Genomic DNA, 20,270 nt, shown 5'->3' with positions numbered 1-20,270 from the left:
AATGCTCAATAGGAAATGTACTCATTACCTTCTCATGTAACTCTAACCCCTTTGTACAGTATTTTTACAATAAAAAACATACAAAAATTCAAAATTCACACACTATATATATATATTTGTTATTGTAAAGATACTGTATAGAGGGGTTACAGTTACATGAGTAAGGTAATGAGTACATTTCCTATCGAGCCTTGTTACTCACTCCTTCGTTTCTCCCCTACTGTCCCTTCCCTCCTCAACTTCCCAACTCCTCCCTTCCCCAACAAAGTTGTAAAGTTCATTTTAAACATAGTGTCTTATACATCTCATTGTTACAATGGGTCAACCTGGATACTTATTTCAGCTTTTTGTTATGTCCCTTCCCCACCCTAAATTAGAAAAATGTATGTACAAGATGCAGGGCACCGGAATCAAATACAGTGACAACAGGGGTTATACCATGGGGGAAGAACATACAAGTGAAATAAAAAAAATTACATAGTACATTATAAGTACACTAAAAACAACAGCAAAGAAGATAAAACCTCTTGTGCCCCTATCCTGGGGTACATTTCACTTAGTATCATTTTTTTGTATATATTTTTAATGGTAAAAATACCGTACAGAGGGGTTATAGTTACACGAGTAAGGTAATAAGTACATTTCCTATGGAGCATTGTTACCTCCTCCTTTATTTTTCCCCTACCATCTCTTCTCTCCCCACCTCCTCAATTTTCCCTCCCTCCCCCTGCCCACGCAAAGTTGTAAAGTTTGTTTTCAACATACTGTCTTGTACATCTTATTGTTACAATGGGTCATCTTATATAATTTTTTTCACATTTTGTTATTTTCCTTCCCCTCCCCCAATTAGAAAATGTATATATAAGATGCAGGGCACAGGAATCAAATACAGTGAAAACAGGGGTTATACCATGGGAGAAGAACATATAAAAGAAACAAAAAAATCGCATGGTATTTTATAAATACACTAAAAACAACAGCAAGAAAGATAAAACCATTTGTGTATCTCATGGGGTTGATTTCTCTTAGCATCATCTTATATGGTCATATGTGCATAGCTTTTGAACTTTCTGCTTGTTCAAACATAAAATAGTTATTGAAGATAAGGGAAACCATGGGAACCTATGTTCCTTTGGGCCTGGCTTACTTCACTTAATATAGTATTTTCCAAGTCTCTATTTCCTAACAAATGGGTGGGATGTGTCATTCTTTCTGATGGAGGCATAGAATTCCATTGTATATATACACCACATTTTTTTTTAATCTATTCATCTACTGAGGGGCATTTGGGTTAGTTCCATATGTTTGCTATGGTGAATAATGCTGCAATAAATACAGTTGTGTTGATAGCTTTAGTACGGCCTTGTTTGTGATCCTTTGGGTAGATGCCCAAAAGTGGGATTGCTGGGTCATTGGGGAGGTCTATGTGTATTCTTTTGAGGAATCTCCATACTGCTTTCCAAAGTGGCTGAACAAGTTTACACTCCCACCAACAATGCAGTAGGGTTCCCTTCTGGCCACATTCCCTCCAGCATCTGCTGTTATTAGATTTCTTGATTATAGCCAGTCTAACTGGGGTGAGGTAGAATCTCAATGTTGTTTTGATTTGTTTGATTAATTTATTTTATGGCTAGAGATGTTGGGCATTTCTTCATTTGTCTATTGGCCATTCTTATTTCCTCTTCAGAGAAGTCTCCCTTGAAGTGTTTAGCACACTTATTAATTGGGCAGTTGTTTCTTTGAGGATTTGTTGTTGGGGATTTAATTTTTTGAGTTCTAAGTATATTTTAGATATGATACTCTTGTTCATTGTATGTCTAGTGAAGATCTTCCAATCTGTGGGATTTCTGTTGATCTTGCTAGCTATGCCCTTTGACATGCAGAAGCTCTACAGTTTCCTGAATTCCCATTTGTCCGAACTTTCTTTGATTTATTGTGATTCTGGGTCTTTATTAAGAAAATTTTGGCATGTGTCATGGAGCCCGAGGTTTTCTCCTATTCTTTCCTCTAATGTTTTCAGGGTGTCTTCTTTGACTCTGAGGTATTTGATCAATTTGTAGTTGATTCTGGTGCAGGATGAGATATAAATATCTAGTTTTAGTTTTCTACAATTATTAAACCAATTTTTCCAGCCCCATTTACTGAAGAGGATGTCTTTCTTCCATTCTATTTTTTTAGTTCCCTTATCAAAGATTAGGTGGCTATGGGTCTGTGAGTTCATTTCTGGGTCTTCAGTCCTATTCCATTGGTCCTCAGATCTGTTTTTGTGCCAGTACTAAGCTGTTTTTATTACTATGGCTTTAGTAGAGTTTGACATTTGGTATTGCTATTGCTCCAGCACTGTTCTTGCTGCTAAGGATTGTTTTTGCTATGGGGGGGGTCTTTTACTGTTCCATATGAATTTTTGGGCTGCTTCTTCTGTTTCATTGAAGAATGATGTTGGGATATTGATAGGTATCCCATTGAATTTTTAGATAGCCTTTGGCTATCTATTTTCATGATGTTAATCCTCCCTAGCTAGGAGCATGGGAAGTTTTTCCACTTCCTTATTTCTGTTTAATTTCCTTTTTCAGGTTTCTAAATTTTTCATAATAGACAGCCTTCATTTCTTTAGTTAAGTTAAATCCTAGGTATTTTATTTTTTGTGGGGCTATTACAAAAGTAGTTGCTTTCCTGATTTCAGCTGTGCTCTTCTCATTAGTGGCATACAGAAAAGCCATTGATTTCTGAGGCTTAATTTTATACCCTGCTACTTTGCCAAAGTTTAAGATCAGCTGGAGTAACTTGGGAGTGGAGTCCATGGGGTTCTTTATAAACAAGATCTTGTCATCTGCAATGAGGGAGACTTTTACTTCATCTTTCCTTATTTGGATCCCCTTTATGTTTGCATCTTGTTGTATTTCTCTAGCTAGGTATTCTAATACTAAATTGAAAAGAAGTGGAGAGAGTGTTCCTTGTATTGTCCCTGAATTTAGAGGAAATGGCTTTAGCTTTTTGCAATTAAGTATAATGCAGGCAGTAGTTTTGTCATACACAGCCTTTATTATAGTGAGGAACTTTCCATGGATTCCTGGTTTTTCCAGAACTTTCATAATAAAGGGGTGTTAGACCTTGTCAAATGTGTTTTCTGCATCTATTAAAATAATCATGTGGTCCTTATCCTTATCTTGTTGATGTGATGAATTATATTAATTGATTTGCATACATTGAAACAGCTTTGCATCCCTGAAATGAATCCTGTTTGATCATGGTGTATGATTTTTTGATGATGTGTTGAAGTCAATTGGCCAAATTTTGTTGAGAAGTTTTACATCCATGTTTATCAAAGAAATAGGACTATGGTTCTCTATCCTTGATGATCCATTTCCTGGTTTTGGGATGAGAGTTACGATGAATTCATAGAAAAAGTTTGGTAGTGAGTTTTCCTTTTAATTGAAGAGTTGGAGGAGTACTGTGTGAGTTCTGTTTGACGGCCTTGTAGAATTCGTCATTGAATCCATCTGTTCTTGTGCTTTTCTTTCATGGAAGGTCTCTTATTGCAGTTTCTATGGTGATTGATCTTCTCTCCCTGACTTCTTTAAGGCTCCAATCCTTGGTCTCAATTGATTCTGTGTGGATTACAATATGATGGTGCAATGTAATTTTCTGGTCTGGTCTATTTGGTGTTTTAAAGGTTTGTTGTATCTGAATGGGTCTATCATTTTGCATGTTTCAGAAGTTTTCTGCTAGCAACCTGTTGAATAAATTTCCTAGATATTAACTTCTATCTCTAGGCCCTCTTCTACACCCATTAGCCTTAAATTAGGCCTTCTGATGGTGTCTTCTAAATTTTAAATAGATCTATCATATTTCTTGAATTTGTCTTGAATGCTTGTCTATTCTTTATCTATAATAGCTAGGCTGTCTTCAATCCCAGAGATTCGATTTTCTGCATGATCTAGCATACTATGAAGACTTTCTACCTTTTTTTTTTTTTTTATTTCCTTCTAATTGGTCAGATTTGATGGCTTCAAATTCTTTTTTGGACCTTTGTTTTAGATCTTGTATGGACTTCTTTATGTCCTTGATTTAGTTTTTAGTGTTCATTCTCAAATCCCTTTGTTGATTGTTTATTGTTGCATTGGGCTCCCCTTCCTTCTATTGGGCTTCAGTCAGCATTCCCTTTGTGGTCTCCATGAATTCCTCAATGTTTCTGTTTGTGGATTCCATGAATGCCTCTATTCATCTCTGTTTATTCTCATTCCACTCATGTGATTCCTCTGTTAATCTTTGATTAGCCTCCTCAGGCTCACAAAATTCCTGTATTAAAATCTTTGTTTTGATTAATCATGCTCATGTATTTCCCTATCACGCTCAGGGATCTTGTTTCTCCTCTGAGGCCATATCCAGTCCCTTGTTGAAGTCTCTGGTTTGCTTGTGGTGTTTGGTTTTCCTGTGGCTTAGTTGGTTTCTTAAATCGGTTTGTTTAAGCAGGCAGAACAGAGCTGTGCCTTCCCAGGTACTATATGCCCCTCCTACCAGGGTAGTGCAGTGGGAGGGCAATCTGCTTTGAGTATTATAAAAGAGGAAGATCGCTGTTTCCCCTATCTTGGAGTTGCTGTGAGGGAGTTAGGTTGTAGGTAGTGTTGTGGCCTGTCAGCAATCAGTAGCTTTACCCTGATGAGCTAGGTTCTGAGAGATAAGCAGCCCAACCTGGAGCCATTCTCAGGATTTATGTTTCTGAAGTTTCCAATTATTTTTCTTTTCCCCTCCAGCAGCTGGATTTGCTGACCAGTGCTGCAGAGGGTTGGGGAAACCTCTGTCTCTGTTTGCTCACTGAGGACAGTTGCCCTGTCCTACTTTGGAGGACTATCTTTCCCCAGGGGTGGAGCTGAGCCCCACATGTCAGGTTCCTTAGACCTGTTGAATGGCTCCTATTGTCTTTTCCAAGGCCTGAGTTATGGGCTAGCTGCTGTGGCCTGGTTTTTGTCAGTATAGAATATGGAGTTCTTCTACAGTAGTGTGAGAGGGGTTACCTTCCCACCACTGTTCCGTGAGAAGGAGTGAGGACGTCTGTGGGGTAACTCATACACCTTTCCTTTCTGGGCCATCCATGGTCTGTAACTGTCTGTGATTAGCAGGGTAAAGATTTCCACTCTGTGTCAGTCCTTGATGAAGATGAGTAGAATCCACTTGCACACCACCTCTGGCGCCTTTGTCTTGGGCTCTCTCTTTTGATGGTGGCTGTGGCAGCAGCTGCTGCAATCGCCACCATCACCGTGTACACCCATGAATATCTGAATCTGTCTCCTTGACTAAGCTGCCTGAATTTTTCCTCTCTGGCTAAACTCTCTGTACTATGATGGCACACTTGGTGTGACTCTCTAGCCTTGGATTTTTCACTGGAACAATAAAACTGGTTTCTACCTGAGAGCTTGTTTAGCCCCCAGTTTCTCCACCATTTTCCTCAGGCACTCCCAAAGATTACTTTCCATGTAGTTATCAGAAGACTTATGTTAATTCTGTGCTAGATGAATTTTTTTCTTTATTTAGTCTAATTATTTTTTTACTTACTCATTAATTTTTTACCTGTTTTCCAGCATTAGATCTTATCTTGGTATTTAATATAATAGCTACTTTTACAGAGAATTATCCCTTAGTAAACTACACCAATAAATAATCCATAGGTACAAGTACACATATACACACAGCATAAAGAGAAGACCATTTTTCCTTATTTAGCACTTATTAAAGAATAAACCATGGGTTGAAAAGAAACAAAATATCAACTTAGCCTTATATTTGTAGAAGTCTGAACCATTGCATGGTTCCTACATCAAATGCCACAGTTTTATTTAAATCAAGTGTGTGTGTGTGTGTGTGTGTGTGTGTGTGTGTGTGTGTGTGTGTGTGAGTGAGTGTGTGCGCTTGTGTTCCAAAGTATTTTTGACCTAATAAAATTATGATAGTATTTGTTTTACTATATGTTAAATAGTTTATATAGAGAGTTCTATATTTTTTTCTGAACAATAAGTTTCCGATATTTTGTCAAATTAAAACAAACCTAATCTTCCCAAAGGGAGACACATTATCCAAAAGGATTATTGCCTAGGAAGGGGACAACTATTGCAATATGATATCTGTGAAGAAGAGGAAACAGCATATTGTCGTTGTCTTAACACAGTCATAGATAAACAATAGAATATTATCTAAGTTATATGGGGAAGGGTCATTCTTCAGAATATGCCATTTCCTGCAGTACAAAAGGTGGAAGTTTTAGCTGTAATTTCCCCCAGGAAGAGCAATCCAGGCAAAGTTTAATAATGTCAGTTTTTATATTGTGGACATTTTCCTTGGCTTCTACCCAACTGGAAGAAAATGTCACTCTTTCCACCCATATGTTTTCTCTTACAGAGAACTCAGTTCTACTAGTCTTTCTCTCTATGTATGTGGTTAGTGGGGCTCGATGGCAAATGGAAAAGAATCTCAACTGGTCATTGGAGTTTCCAAAGAGCACTGTTTTTCAGGGAAATGGAAATATTTACTCCTTTACAAGCTTCTTCATTTTGTGTTTTCCTAACTTTTGCTTTGTTCATTTAGGTTTGCTTTTCTCCATTGACTTTTAATGTAATATTCAACATTCCAAGTTAAATTGTGAATGTAATTTTAATGTTAATTAATATAGTGCCTTGCTCCAACCTTCCCTGACTCTGATCTAAATAAAGATTCTTTCCATTGCTGTAGTTGCTTCATTTGATAATTATGTCTATATTTCTAATATATACATACTTGTAAATATATATTATGTAATTCCATATTATATATAACCTATTTAGGGTTCATTAGTTTTCAACATTTCATATAGACTTTATTGATCTCCTATAATAATAATTAGCTCTGTTTCACTCCTTCTTTCTTTCCATGTGCAAGTAATCATTACTATGCAAATATTAGTCACTGACTATATCTTACCATTACTTGTATTCATTAACAGTTTTTATTTTTTACTTATATTTTTGACACTTTTTCCCCTCCCACAATTTTCCTGGTGTCTACAGATGCACTATCAAATTATTTACTATAGCATGTGCTCTGCTTGTTGACTTGTAAGAACTCCTGGAGCTCTCCATCATTCTCTAATCTGAACAAACTCTGCTCCAAATTTTCCAAGGAGATGCTTTGTTGGGATTGATCTTCCCAATTTTGAAGTAACTCTCACGAACCCTAAAACTGTGATTAACATTTATCTGAATCATACATGTAGACCTGAGTAGTGAACCTCAGTATTAATTGGTTGACAACACACATTCTGTAATCAGCATTTCAGTTACTTGCAATACTGGTTGCTAAGTATTTTAGCATTGTATTTTACTAGAGTCAGTTTTTTTTATTATCCTTTACTGTATACCTGTGTATTGCTAAAACTGGATTTTTCCTGGTGAGTGTTTGAAGGAATTTTTTCTGACACTTCATTTATAAATCTCCCATAGGTCCTAAAATTTTCTAGAAAATTTTATATTTTACCACAATTTGTTGTTATAGGTTATTATATGTTGAAGTTTTCATCATTGTCTTGCTTTTTATGCGAATTTTACCTTTCTCATTCATTTTATTTTAACTTTCATTGCTAAAATCTGGTCATAAAACAAAATCTATTAAAGTATCAATGACAATGATATACATCTAACTTTAGAAAAATGTACAAACATTTCCTATAGATTAAACATTTTGCTATTTTTAAAAATCTTCAAATGTTTGGAGAAAGGGATTATAATTTAACAAGTCCATCTATGTGGTCAGTGCTTCAGAGTTCTTTTTCCATCATTCTCCTTTATCCCTCATTCCTATAGATTATTGTTTAGGAAATATCTTCACCTTCACAGGTGATATTTTTTCCATTTTATTTTAACCTAAAGGAAATTACAAGAAATATTATGCAACAAAGACTATTCAAGTTAAGTCCTCTGCATAGATATTCTTTATTTTAACCCTAATATTCTGAAATAATTTAAAATAATTGTAAAGTCTGCACAGGGACACCTCCTTACCTCCACCCAGTATCTGTTACCTAGGTAACTGGCAGACCTGGAAGCAGTCATTTTTTCCTCCTGCTAGGACACATCCTGGGCCACCTCTGGTCACATGCCTCCCATCTGACCTTAGGAAGGTCCCAGACCTTGAGGTCACATCCAGATCCAATGTGGCCATACCTCTTCCTGTCCCTGGCCTAGATAAGTCTTATCCCTGAGAATTATGAGATAAAAGAGTGAATAAAACAAATCCTGAGCTTTTTTTGCCAGTTGTGGGGCATGAACTCAGGGCCTGGGAGCTGTCCCTGAGCAAATTTGCTCAAGACTAGCAGACTACCACTTTGATACACAGTTCCACTTCCACTTTTCTGGTTGTTAATTGGAGAGAACAGTCTCACAGGGACTTGGATGCCTCGACTGGCTTTAAACTGCAATCCCCAGATTTCAGCCTCTTGAGTAGCTAGGATTACAGGTGTGAGCTACCACTACCAGGCTTAAACACTATTATCTGCACCTAAATACACAAGTATCTGAAATATATAAGCCTGAGTTTGAATGTTTTTATTTGTATAACATTAGGGCCTAATTATATTTCCCCCATATCCATAACTAATGAGGTTCCCAATAAAGTTCCCGAGTGAATTCTCAATAAATGTAAACTGTGATCATAATATTCTCCTATCATTGCTAGTATTATAAATTTTTTATATATTCTGTTTAAGCATCTGTTAAGTGTATTATGTAAATAGAAATTTATAAATTTTTATATATTCTATTTAGGCATCTGTTAAGTGTATTATGTAAATAGAAATCATGCATTTCAACACTAAGGGAAAATGTTTAATTAGGGAGTCTGTTTTTTATTTGTTGTTTGTTGTTTTGATTGAACTGAATTGTCACAGAAAAGCATGACAAAACAGAAAATTGATGAAAGAAATCATTTTAAGCAATGAGAATGAAAGGTATTTTAGATTATTCTGTGTCATTTCTTCATATTGAGGTAAAGGTGAGCTTTCAATGCTAGTTTAAAAGCACATTATTCTAACAATATACATTCATATATTTGGAAATGATTTTGGAAATACTCAGACTATTAGACCTGCATATCATATTTCTTTTGGTGAATGAACATAGCTGTCTTTGAGATGCAGATGACAGTTTAGATGACAGTAGAAAAATTAGAGATGAGGAGAAATGTATGTAAATCAAAAATGGCAATTTTACAATTTGTTAAACTTTTTGAACAAAAACATAAATTTCAAAAGATCCCAAAGAAATTATTTGAGACCATTTGGCTTCTCTTAATGAGAAAATGGTATGAGAATGATTTTGAAAGTATTTCTCTTTCTACTTACAACTTTTATCCCTGAGTATCATATTATGTAGTCTTCTCATATGAGGACCTTGAAGTTCTTCAGAACAACTTCATAAATCCAACAAAAAGAAGATGGACAATCATAACAATATACAGCCATAGTGTTAAGAATCTACAGCTATGTAAGTGCCTGAGCAGATAAGTCTGGCTATAATGGAATGAAATTGCTTTAACAAAGCTATTGAATTTGATTTACTAAGGGAACTGACAGTAACGAAAGAAATTTCTTTCCATGTGGAAAACTACTAGTTTGCCTGAATATTACACTGCATCAGGAAACAAGGCCTTCTTATAGCTAGAAGATGCTCAAAAATTTATCAATAGCTAGAGGTTCTCTTCAATGTGATTAAATAAAATAGATTCTCCAAAGAATATATGAAAGGAACATTGAAGTGAGAAAAAGTTTCCTTCTTCTTCAAAAATGAATGACTATAGCCATGATGAACTTGTTACCTGACTACAATTTTCAGTTGTTTTTTTTTTCTTGCCTACTGTCGATACCTATTTGGTGCTATTGCCAACTATTCCATTTTGAGGAAGATGCAGTTTCTATAGAGCAATATGATTTTACCTCATGAAAGAATAAAGCCTAAAATGTCAATGATATTTTTCTACCTCTAATATTGTCTACTCTTTTCTTAGAAATTGAGTATTTTTATCTAGAGAAAAAGGTGTACACATTGAGTCATATGGGAAATTACTGTGTTAAATTGTATCTCTAAAGGATATCTTCATCGAAATGTTCCTATTAACCTGGGATATGACCCAAGAGAAAGGAAATCTTCCAGAAGACTCAGATTTTGTTCTAAGAATGTTTGACAGTCTAGGTAAGTTCAGAGTTTTCACTTGTATTGTTAAGGGATTAAAGAAATTTTAACTGTACACTAAAGGGGCCCTATATACATTTCAGTTCAAAATTATGCAGGTTATGCTTTTAAAAAATACATTTTAATAGTTCAGAGCAAAAATACTTCAAAAATTTCCCAAACCAACTATGTGATAAACTAAATGAGAACACATTTCTGACAGTAGTCCTCTATTTTACTAGAAGAAAACAATGTACAGAATTTTATGAGTAAACTTAACATAAGAAGAAAATATTATTAAAATGGAGATTAAATATGTTTGCAGCTTCTGAGAAATGTTTTATATTTTCCCCAAAGGTATATACAACATCACCATTACTCTGGAAAGCTTCCATATGCCTGCTTTGAAATTGGGTAAATATTATTTTTGTTGTTTTCCATTAAAAAAATTTGTACAAAGTGGTTTTAATTCAACATGTCAATTTATATGTACAGGGCATCTTGATCAGTCAATGTCACTGCTTACCTTGCTTTCCCCATCTTTCATAATCCCACTCATTCTCTCAAGTACCTGGTTCTATTTTTACATGTGTATGTTGAATATTATGACTGTATTTGTCAATACTTTCTCTCTCCATTCATTTGCCCTCACCCCCCACTTCCCCTCCAGACAACACATATTTTAACTTCCTGGTATTCATTTTGTTAAACTATAAGTTTGTTGTTCAAATGAGTTACATTATTGGACTCTTCCCCTGTGTATACTATACTTCAATCAATTTGTTTGTGTATCTTATGACCCTATATCTATTTTAATACATGTATGTATGCTTATAATTTACATCTAATTTCCACATATAAGAGAAAGCATATGGCCTTTATGTCTTTCCCTGGTTTATTGCACTTGACACATTTCTTTCCAGGTTTACTATTCTGATTTCTAATAACAGCAATAAGTTTCCCTGTTTCCAAACTCTAAAAGTAGAATCACAACAAATATGGTTTTGCATCTTGCTTTTTTTTCATAACATTTACATTTACTGATTCCTTAGTAAATATATTTTGATCACTCTTGTTTTGCATAGCATTAATTCCTTGTATGTTCTATTGCTAGGTCTAGGGTATATATATGTTTAACATTACAAAGACCAGCCAAATTTTTCCCCCAAGTGACTGAAATTTTCCAATCAAACCAGCAGTTAGGAGTATATTTATTACATTTTGTATTTTCTTTAAATTGTATATTTTTTGGAAGATGTGTGATGAAATCTAGCTGATTTTATTTTACTTATCTGTCTGTGTACATTTTCATGTTCATAATGAAAATTTCAAACTGACTTTTTCAAATAGATTTTTGGTTATCTTTTATTGAATTTTATTATTATTCTATATATATTTTTGGGGGTCGGTCTTGAGGCCTGAAATCTGTGCTTGGGCACTGTCTCTCAGCTCTTCAGCTCAAGGCTAATGCTCTACCACTTGAGCCACAGCACCACTTGTGGCCTTTTCTACTTATGTGGTACTAAGGGTTCAAACCCAGGGCCTCATGCATGAAAGGCAATCACACTACCACTGAGCCACCTTCCCAGACCTTTTTATTCTATTTTTAAGAACTATTTATATATTTTAGACAGAACTCACTCATCAGACATACATATTGCATTTTTTCAGACTAAATTTTCATTATTTTACTAGGTCTTCTACACTGTGGCATATTTTAAAATGTGTATATGAAAATCAAATTTATCTATTACATTTATTGTGTTCTGTGCTCTTTCTAAAAGATCTTTTTCTATAACAGTTTGTAAAAATATTCTTGTATTTTAATCCAGAAGTTTTACAGATTTAACTTTTACCTTTAAATTTATAATGTAATTTTTTTATGTGTGGTAAAAGTCTAAAGTCAGTTCTTGTTATTCTTAACTTTGAAATCTATCACTACCATGTGTTGAATAAAGTATCCTCTTCCATTGAATATACTTGACACCATTGTTAAAGATCAATGTATAGAGAAACCTTAAAGAAGTAGGATCATGTAGTTTCAAGAGGCATACGTTCCTTAAAATCAGGGGAGATGGGAAGGGGTGGGAAGGGGAAACAAAAGAGGAGGAGGCAAAAATGCTTGATAAGAAATGTACTCATTATCTTGTCCATGTAATTGTAACCCCTCTTTATGGTATTTTCACAATAAAAAAATCAATAGGAAAAAAACCTGCCAAAATCTGTCAGAATCAACTGTTTTGCTTATATTTCTGCAATTTCTCCAAAACTTTTCAGGAATCTACAAAGGCAGAACAAAATTTTTGCCCGGATTCTGTAGAGCTTAAAAAGGATGATGATGAAACTCTCCCTTGATACTGTGCAGTGCTAGGAAGGGAGTGGTGTGTGGAAATTGCCAATTAGTTTCCTGATTTTATCACCAGATGGTATAAAATTTCTTACTAAATTTTATTATTTCTCTTCTCATAACTAGACTTTTCTTAATATTTATAGTATATATTTGTCTCTTCATGTCTTGCTTACTGGTCAACCAATGATACTCAGTAGAAACTATGATGAAAATAGACTATACAACTTGAGTGGGGATGGGAGGGAAAAACTGGGAGAGAACAAAAGAAAGGGTGACATTATCCTAAAAGGAATGTGCTCATTACCTGTCTTATGAAAAGGTAACCCTTCTGTACATCACCTTTATAATAATAATAATTTTTAAAACAAATTTCTGCTTCCTGGGAAACCAGTTTTGTTGTTTTCATGTTAAATTGCTCAGCAGCTATCTATTAAGTGTCTATTCAATATTAGACATTGTTACGAATATTGAGCATATAGCAGTTATGGAAAGTATATGGTCTCTGCCCTCCTAAGGCTTACATTCTAAGAGGAGAGAACAAATTAAAATAGTCATTCAGGATCATCATTGTAGGTACTCATAATAATCCTTAGAAAATCTTAGAATACTGTGTCTTTTTAGAGTCATCCGTACTGAATGTCCCCATGACATATGACATATGAAAAGCTAGTGGTAGTTATGATCCCATGTTGATATTCTTTCTTTCTAAATCTTATTTTTCCCCCTATTGGTCATGGGGTTTGAACTCTGAGCCTGGGGGCTGTCCCTGAACTTTTCTGTTCAAGGCTAGTGCTCTACCACTTTGAACCACAGTATCACTTAGTGTTTTTAGGTGGTTAATTAGGGATTAGAGTATCACAGACTTTCCTGCCAAGTGGTGGCTTTGAACCGTGTTTCTCAGATCTCAGCCTCCAGAGTAGCTAGGATTATAGGCAAGAGCCATCGGCTCCTGGCCTGAGTTTTAAAAATACTTCTTAAAGAGAAAGAAAATAAAGATTTTCATGCTAATGTAATTATTAAGAAATGAACTAAAAGATTTTAGTAAGTCTGTAAGGTGTTTGTTATGGATTGTTATATAAACAGTTTAATATTTATTTCAAACTTAGACTATCATTTTAAGACACAAAAATTCTTTCCTAAATAAGCAAATTAACTATGAAAAATTTTATTCTAGTATTAAATAAAGTTTAAATCAGGCTACTTAAGAGGTAAAGATTGGGAGAATTGTGATTGGAGGCTTGCTCTAACAAAAAGTGAGACCTTGTCTTGACCAATAAGCCTACTGTGTTAACACAGATTTGTAATCTCCCCTATGTGCGAGGTACACATAATAGGGTCACAGATCAAGGCTGGCCCTGGGCAAAAAGAGAGACTCTATCTGAAAAATAAAGCAAAAGTGTTAGGATATATCTGAGAGAGTGGCTGAGTAGCAAGCCACAGGCCCTGAGTTCAGACCTAAGTACTCCTAAAACCAAACCAAAACCAAGCTAAACCACACACACACACACACACACACACACACACACACACACATACACTAAGAAAAAAGAAATAACATGTTATACAAAATGAACCAGCAACTGAATTTCTTATTCTATGGAGATTCCTGCCTATCTATCTATCTATCTATCTATCTATCTATCTATCTATCTATCTATCTATCTATCTACCTATCTATCTTTCTGTTGATCTGTCTGCTGTTGCTTAAGCCTGAAATATTCAGAGGCTCATGAAGTCTTAGTCTCCTGATGGTGATAATATTTTTGGAGACTGTAGAGTCTTCAGGAGTTTGGACCTAGCTGGAAAAATTAGGTCATTGGAGTGGGTATGTTCCCAGAACACCATTTAAACATGTCAGTAGGGTTGCCATTCAAATGTCACAGGAATCTGGACTGTTCCACATGCAGTCTGAGCAGAGATCTGAGCTAGTGATATAGAATCTTATGTTCATGGCACCAATGACAAATTTCCTACATCATCATTGAAGAGAATTACAGAAAAATTTAATTAGATGAGAAGTCTATAGAAGTTTATTTAACAAAATAAAAATGGAGAAAGTCAAGTAAAAAGTGAAAACATTAAAACACATTCAAAGTCTTGGGCTGTGAGCACATGGGATACACATTGAGTCCTTTATGTGAAGCATATTTATGAGGCTTAAGTCAGGATTCTTTATTGACTGCACCTGGAACTACTCGAATTATTTTGCTGTTATACATTTTGACTTTACCACCTACTCATAGAAACTGTGAATCTGAGGTGATCTCAGGAATTAAAGGGACTTTATGTCATATGTACCTGATCCACATAACTTTTATTGGCACACTTTTGACTAAATGACAAGCATTTAAAATTTTTGAGTACATCACTCATATGGAGTGAGGTCAGAGAAACTATCTCTAGCATATATTCCAATTGGCAAATTCAGAAGTGCCAAGAAATAAATGTATGATTTTCTTTATTTAAGGTGTTAAATTTTGTCATATTAACTACCTGTCTGTAATTCTATCTTATTTTTGACAAGCTACCATGCTTTTTCTGTTTATTTATGGCTGAAAATCCTATCCTTAGAAAATATCTATTATTTTTTAATGAGGTATCTTGTTAGTCCAAAGGTGAGATATTTTTTGAAATATTTACTCAGGTTGTGCTTATGTAGAGCAAATTATTAATGCAAGGTTAAAAATATGGTTAGATTTGAAGTTATCTGTTAACAAACTACGGATTCTTAACTCCTTGCTCTCAGCATGTTTTTCATATTTTTCATTACCTGGATTTAATATACATATATATTACCGCTAATATAAAGTTATGTACAAAGGGGTTATAGTTAAATAAATCAGGTAATGAGTACATACCTTTTGGAAAAATGTTACCTCTTCCTTTGCTCTCTCCCAGTTTTTCCCTCCTGTCCCCACCTACAAGTTGAATAATTCATTTTCACCATAGTGTCTAGAGAGTATCACTGCTGCATTAGTTCACCATTTGTCCTACCCTTTCTGTGTCCCCTCTCACAAAAAACAGATAAACTTACAAACAAGACAAAAGGTAAAGAAAACACAAACAAGAACAAGAATAACTCTTTTTTTGGGGGGGTCCGGTTGTGGGCCTGAACTTTGGGCCTGGGGGCTGTCCCTCAGCTCTTCAGCTCAAGGCTAGCACTCTACCACTTGAGCCACAGCGCCACTTCTGGCTCTTTTTCTGCTTATGTGGTGCTGAGGAATCGAACCCAGGGCCTCATGCATGCAAGACAAGTGCTCTACCACTAAGCCACCTTCCCAGCCCCAAAGAATAACTCTTTTTTCTATTTCTTGGAGTTCTTTTCTAAAAACGTTATTTTGTATGATCATATACACATAGGTATTTGAGCCATTTTGATCCTCTCCTAAGAATATACTCCTTTGGTCTCACTGTGTCAAAACTTGTATAATTTATCATGTCTCAGTATATTTTTTATCTGTTACTATCTAATGTGTTTACTTGTAGACTTATAGACACATTCTAGTTACCCAAATGAGGGAAACCATGCAGTCTCTATTTTTTTAGGTCTGGCTTACTTTGCTTACTATAATTTTTTTTTCAAGTATTCCCATTTCCTTATGAATGCCATTACCTGGATTTAAAGTTGCTTTTGTGTTCATGCTTCAATGTCTCTAATTTAGCCTGCCTCAGGTCCTTAGGTTTATCTTGTTTCTGCACCCTTCCACTTTTTCTCTTTGTCGTGATTGTTGCTCTGTGAATAAGCTCTTCTCTACCACATCTTTATTGTTTGAAGCACTGATGCTTCTGAAACCATGAGCCAAAAGAAATCTTTCTTTCCTTAAATTGTTTCTGTGAGGTATTTTGGTCACAACAATAGAAAAGTCATTAATGCATTATCTGTTCATTTACATCCTAGATAGCTTGTTTTTTACTGGGTTGACTAAATTTATTTTACTTAAAATCTATCTAGAAAAAAAACCAATACAGCTTGCAATTAGCATGAGTATGGAAAAATTAGCATAAAGTCTAGAGACAGAAGATTTGACTCTAGATAGCAGTATTTCTTCCCTGTAAGTCTTTTTTGCAGGTATATTTGCAGGCAGACCAAATAGAAGAAATGGAAACTAAAATTTCTAATTTTTCCTGTTTCAGGAAAGACTATTCTTTGGTCAAAGTTCCATGATTATTACTAATTGGAAAAAATTAACTTGGAATCATATAATGTGCTTATATTACCAGTGACAAGCTCACTATTATTAGTCTTATTTCTGCAAATGCGCCATTCATCAATAGTCTCACACAAGTAACTATGCATTTGGAAGTGAATTTGCCTCACCACTGATTGCATTTCCAATCTGAATGTTACTATATTGACAAATGGAAAGTAACATTAAAGTAACATTCTCTAAATATATCTGCGTCTGAATGTTTCCCAATACTTGAATCTTCAAGGTATACTAAACCTTGAAGAGAATCAACCTTCAGTTCCTATGGGAAGACTACACTTTGGAAATACAACTCTCACTAAAGGCCAAACAAAGATTCATCATTGTGCATCAGATATATATTTTCAATTTATACTTAGGTCACTAGTTCAGGAATGTGTTATTACTTAGCCATAGTTTATGATTAGTTATGAATTCACATATGTCCAGTGACTGATAGACTGATATGGAAAAGAGATGGGACTATTGAGTTCAATTGTTCAATTCTTGCAATAGTTGATCTCACCTAATTTCATTTCTACAATTTTTATTTGTATCCATTATTTGTACAAGAGAGTTGGATTTTAATATGTCAACATATGTATACAATATAGTTTGTTCAAACATACTCACTCCATCTTTCTCCCTCATTCCCTTCCCATCTTCCGAAGCCAAACACAGAAAATCCATTTTTCTATTGTTATGTATGCACATATTTACAATGCCTTCTCTCTTATTACTCACATAACAGACAGAACATTGCTATTGACAGTTTTTACTGTATGATCCTTATTTTATATATATATGATCACTATATGTATCATATATATGATCATAATAGTATTTGTAATGATCATACATAATGCATGATATATAAAATATGTAATATATTATGCATAATATATACACATACTATATATATATAATGATCATATAGTTAAAAACTGGAGCTAGCCTTGGGCAAAAGAAGTTCAGGAACACACACACATTCATATATACACACATGTATATATATACACACACACACACACATATATACAGATATATGTATATATATGTGTGTGTGTATGTGTATGTGTGTGTGTGGTCAATAAGTTATAGTTTGCAGAATATATACCTTTACTCTTTTGACTAATTTTATTCTCTTTTCCAATTTTTAGCCTATATTAGTTGTCCATGTTTGTTTCACTTTGATGTTTCCATGAATGCATACACTGTATCTCTATCAAACCCATCCTCTCTACATTCCTGCTTCCCATTCTTGTAACATTAGCAAGGTTCACTGCTCTGTTTTCATGTATGTGTATAAATTTTTTTGACTATATTTAACATTATACTCTCTGCTTCCACCCTTATTTCTTTGCTTGTATCCACTCTCAAACAGAATCTATTTTTTATTCCTGTCCTTCATTTTAAACATCTATATTTTGCAGATGAAAGATGCACATGTGGTACATTTTCCAATATTTATTATCCAATATTTTTTAGAACTGAAAATATTTTATGACATTCATTGTGTACTATGACAATTTTCACTCAATATAAAGAAATGCAAATCAAATACCAATTAGTACATACTAATAGCTAAACCTAAGAGACATATTCTCTAGCTAGTATCAGAGAAATGGATAAGATTATTGTTTTTTCATTAAGAGAAATTCAGATAAAGCAAATAGAAAAATCCAAATAATAATTTTATTGGATATTTGCAGAGTACATTATCATCAATATTTCAGCAAAAATGACTGAGCATGCTGCTACGAAGATTATACTCTGATGCTGTAATTGCAAATAAATCTTCAAGCACCAGAAATACGGTTACAATAATAGAAATTAACAAAAGAGTCATTTAATATTAAGAAAATTATCATCTATCTAAGTGTTTTACCTTTTAAACTAGAAGAGTTATGAACATAACATATACAAGGCAGAAAAATAGTTCTTTCATAACACAATATTTTCCCATTAAATAAGAACTTCTTGTTAAAATATCTTATTAAGAGTTAATGTGGAATATTGTATAACTTTTGGTGCAAATAAGGTAAATGTTAATGATGATGGATTGGTGGCTGATTTGAAAGTGTAGAAAAATATAATACAAGAACATCTTAAATGATTTTGTGGAAGGTCATGGCCATCTTGCCATACTCTATTCAAGTATTATCTGCTATTCTTTACTGGTATGGGAACAATGGCCCTGAAATGGTTTGAATTTTAGCATTGATGTACTTTGATCTAAAAAATGCAAGGATTGTTCTAATCCCATTAATATGAGGTATTTTTGAACTCTTGACACACTAAATAAAACCTATGGGCTTTCATTGGCTAACAAAATATAATAGAATCCTAAAATTGTTTTAGGCTCTAAAATTATTCTGTAATTCTGAAGAAAAATGCCTGAAAATTCCTTTTGGCTTTTCAACAATCCAGTAATTGGGAACTACCAATTTGCTTGTAATTTTCCAATATCTAGTAAGCAATAGAGTAGTGCAAATTGAAAGTAAATAGTGTTATTGAAGTACTATTTTGTTTAAAGAACTTGTGATTTTTCAATATGTATTTTAATTTTAAAGATACTGTACAGAGGAGTTACAGTTACATGAGTAAGATAATGAGTAAGGAAAAGAAATTATTAATACAGAGTTTATTTCTTTAATAATCAAGGTTGTTCTCAAAATGAACATAGCTTATAAGTAGGAAAAATTCCTTTCAATTTTATTGACTTTTCTGACCTGTTTCCCTTAATTGTTGTTCATACTTATCTATTACTTTTGCTTATTTTAATTACTTAAGATGAAAAGTTGTAGTATTAGTTCATGTGAATGTCAAGATCAGACCTTAAGAGATAGGCATAAAAAATGAAAATATAAAATAACTAAGCTGTTGTGATCCTCTGTTAGGACTATTTTAGTGTATATTAATTAATACAACTGAGGGAAACCATGGAGCCTGTTTCTTTTGGTCTGGATTACTTCACTTAATTTGATTTTTCCCAGGTATTTATATTTCCTTACAAATGGCATGCTGCCACTCTTTCTGATAGAGGCATAGAATTTGTCTATGCACACCACATTTTTTTGATCCATAGTTCAACAGCTATGTACATATGACTATATAAAATGATGTTAATTGAAATGAACTCCAAGATATTGAAACAAAGAGGTGTGTGTGTGTGTGTGTGTGTGTGTGTGTGTGTGTGTGTGTGTGTGTGTGTGTACAGTTTCTAGCTATTTCTTTTTCTTAGATTATTTTTCCGTTAGTTTTATTGCCTCTGGTCACTGTTTATGATGGCAGTATGTTTGTTTGGTATATAAGCTTATCTGATTTGGGCATGGAGTGGGAATCACAGAAAGAGTGGGACAAAACGTGATCCAATGCATCAGTAATTCTCACTAGATACTACATTGCTCATGAACTTTGCAACTTGGTGGGGAGGGAAATCAGGGAGAAGGAAAGCAGGAGAAAATGAGGTAGGGTATAACACTGTTAGAAAAGAATTGTACTCATTACCTTACTCATGTAACTGTAATCCTTCTGTACATT

This window comes from Dipodomys spectabilis, unplaced genomic scaffold (assembly GCF_019054845.1).
Source record: "Dipodomys spectabilis isolate Male_0828 unplaced genomic scaffold, ASM1905484v1 ptg000182l, whole genome shotgun sequence".
In the NCBI taxonomy this organism is placed as follows: Eukaryota; Metazoa; Chordata; class Mammalia; order Rodentia; family Heteromyidae; genus Dipodomys; species Dipodomys spectabilis.
This window is presented reverse-complemented; position numbering follows the sequence as displayed.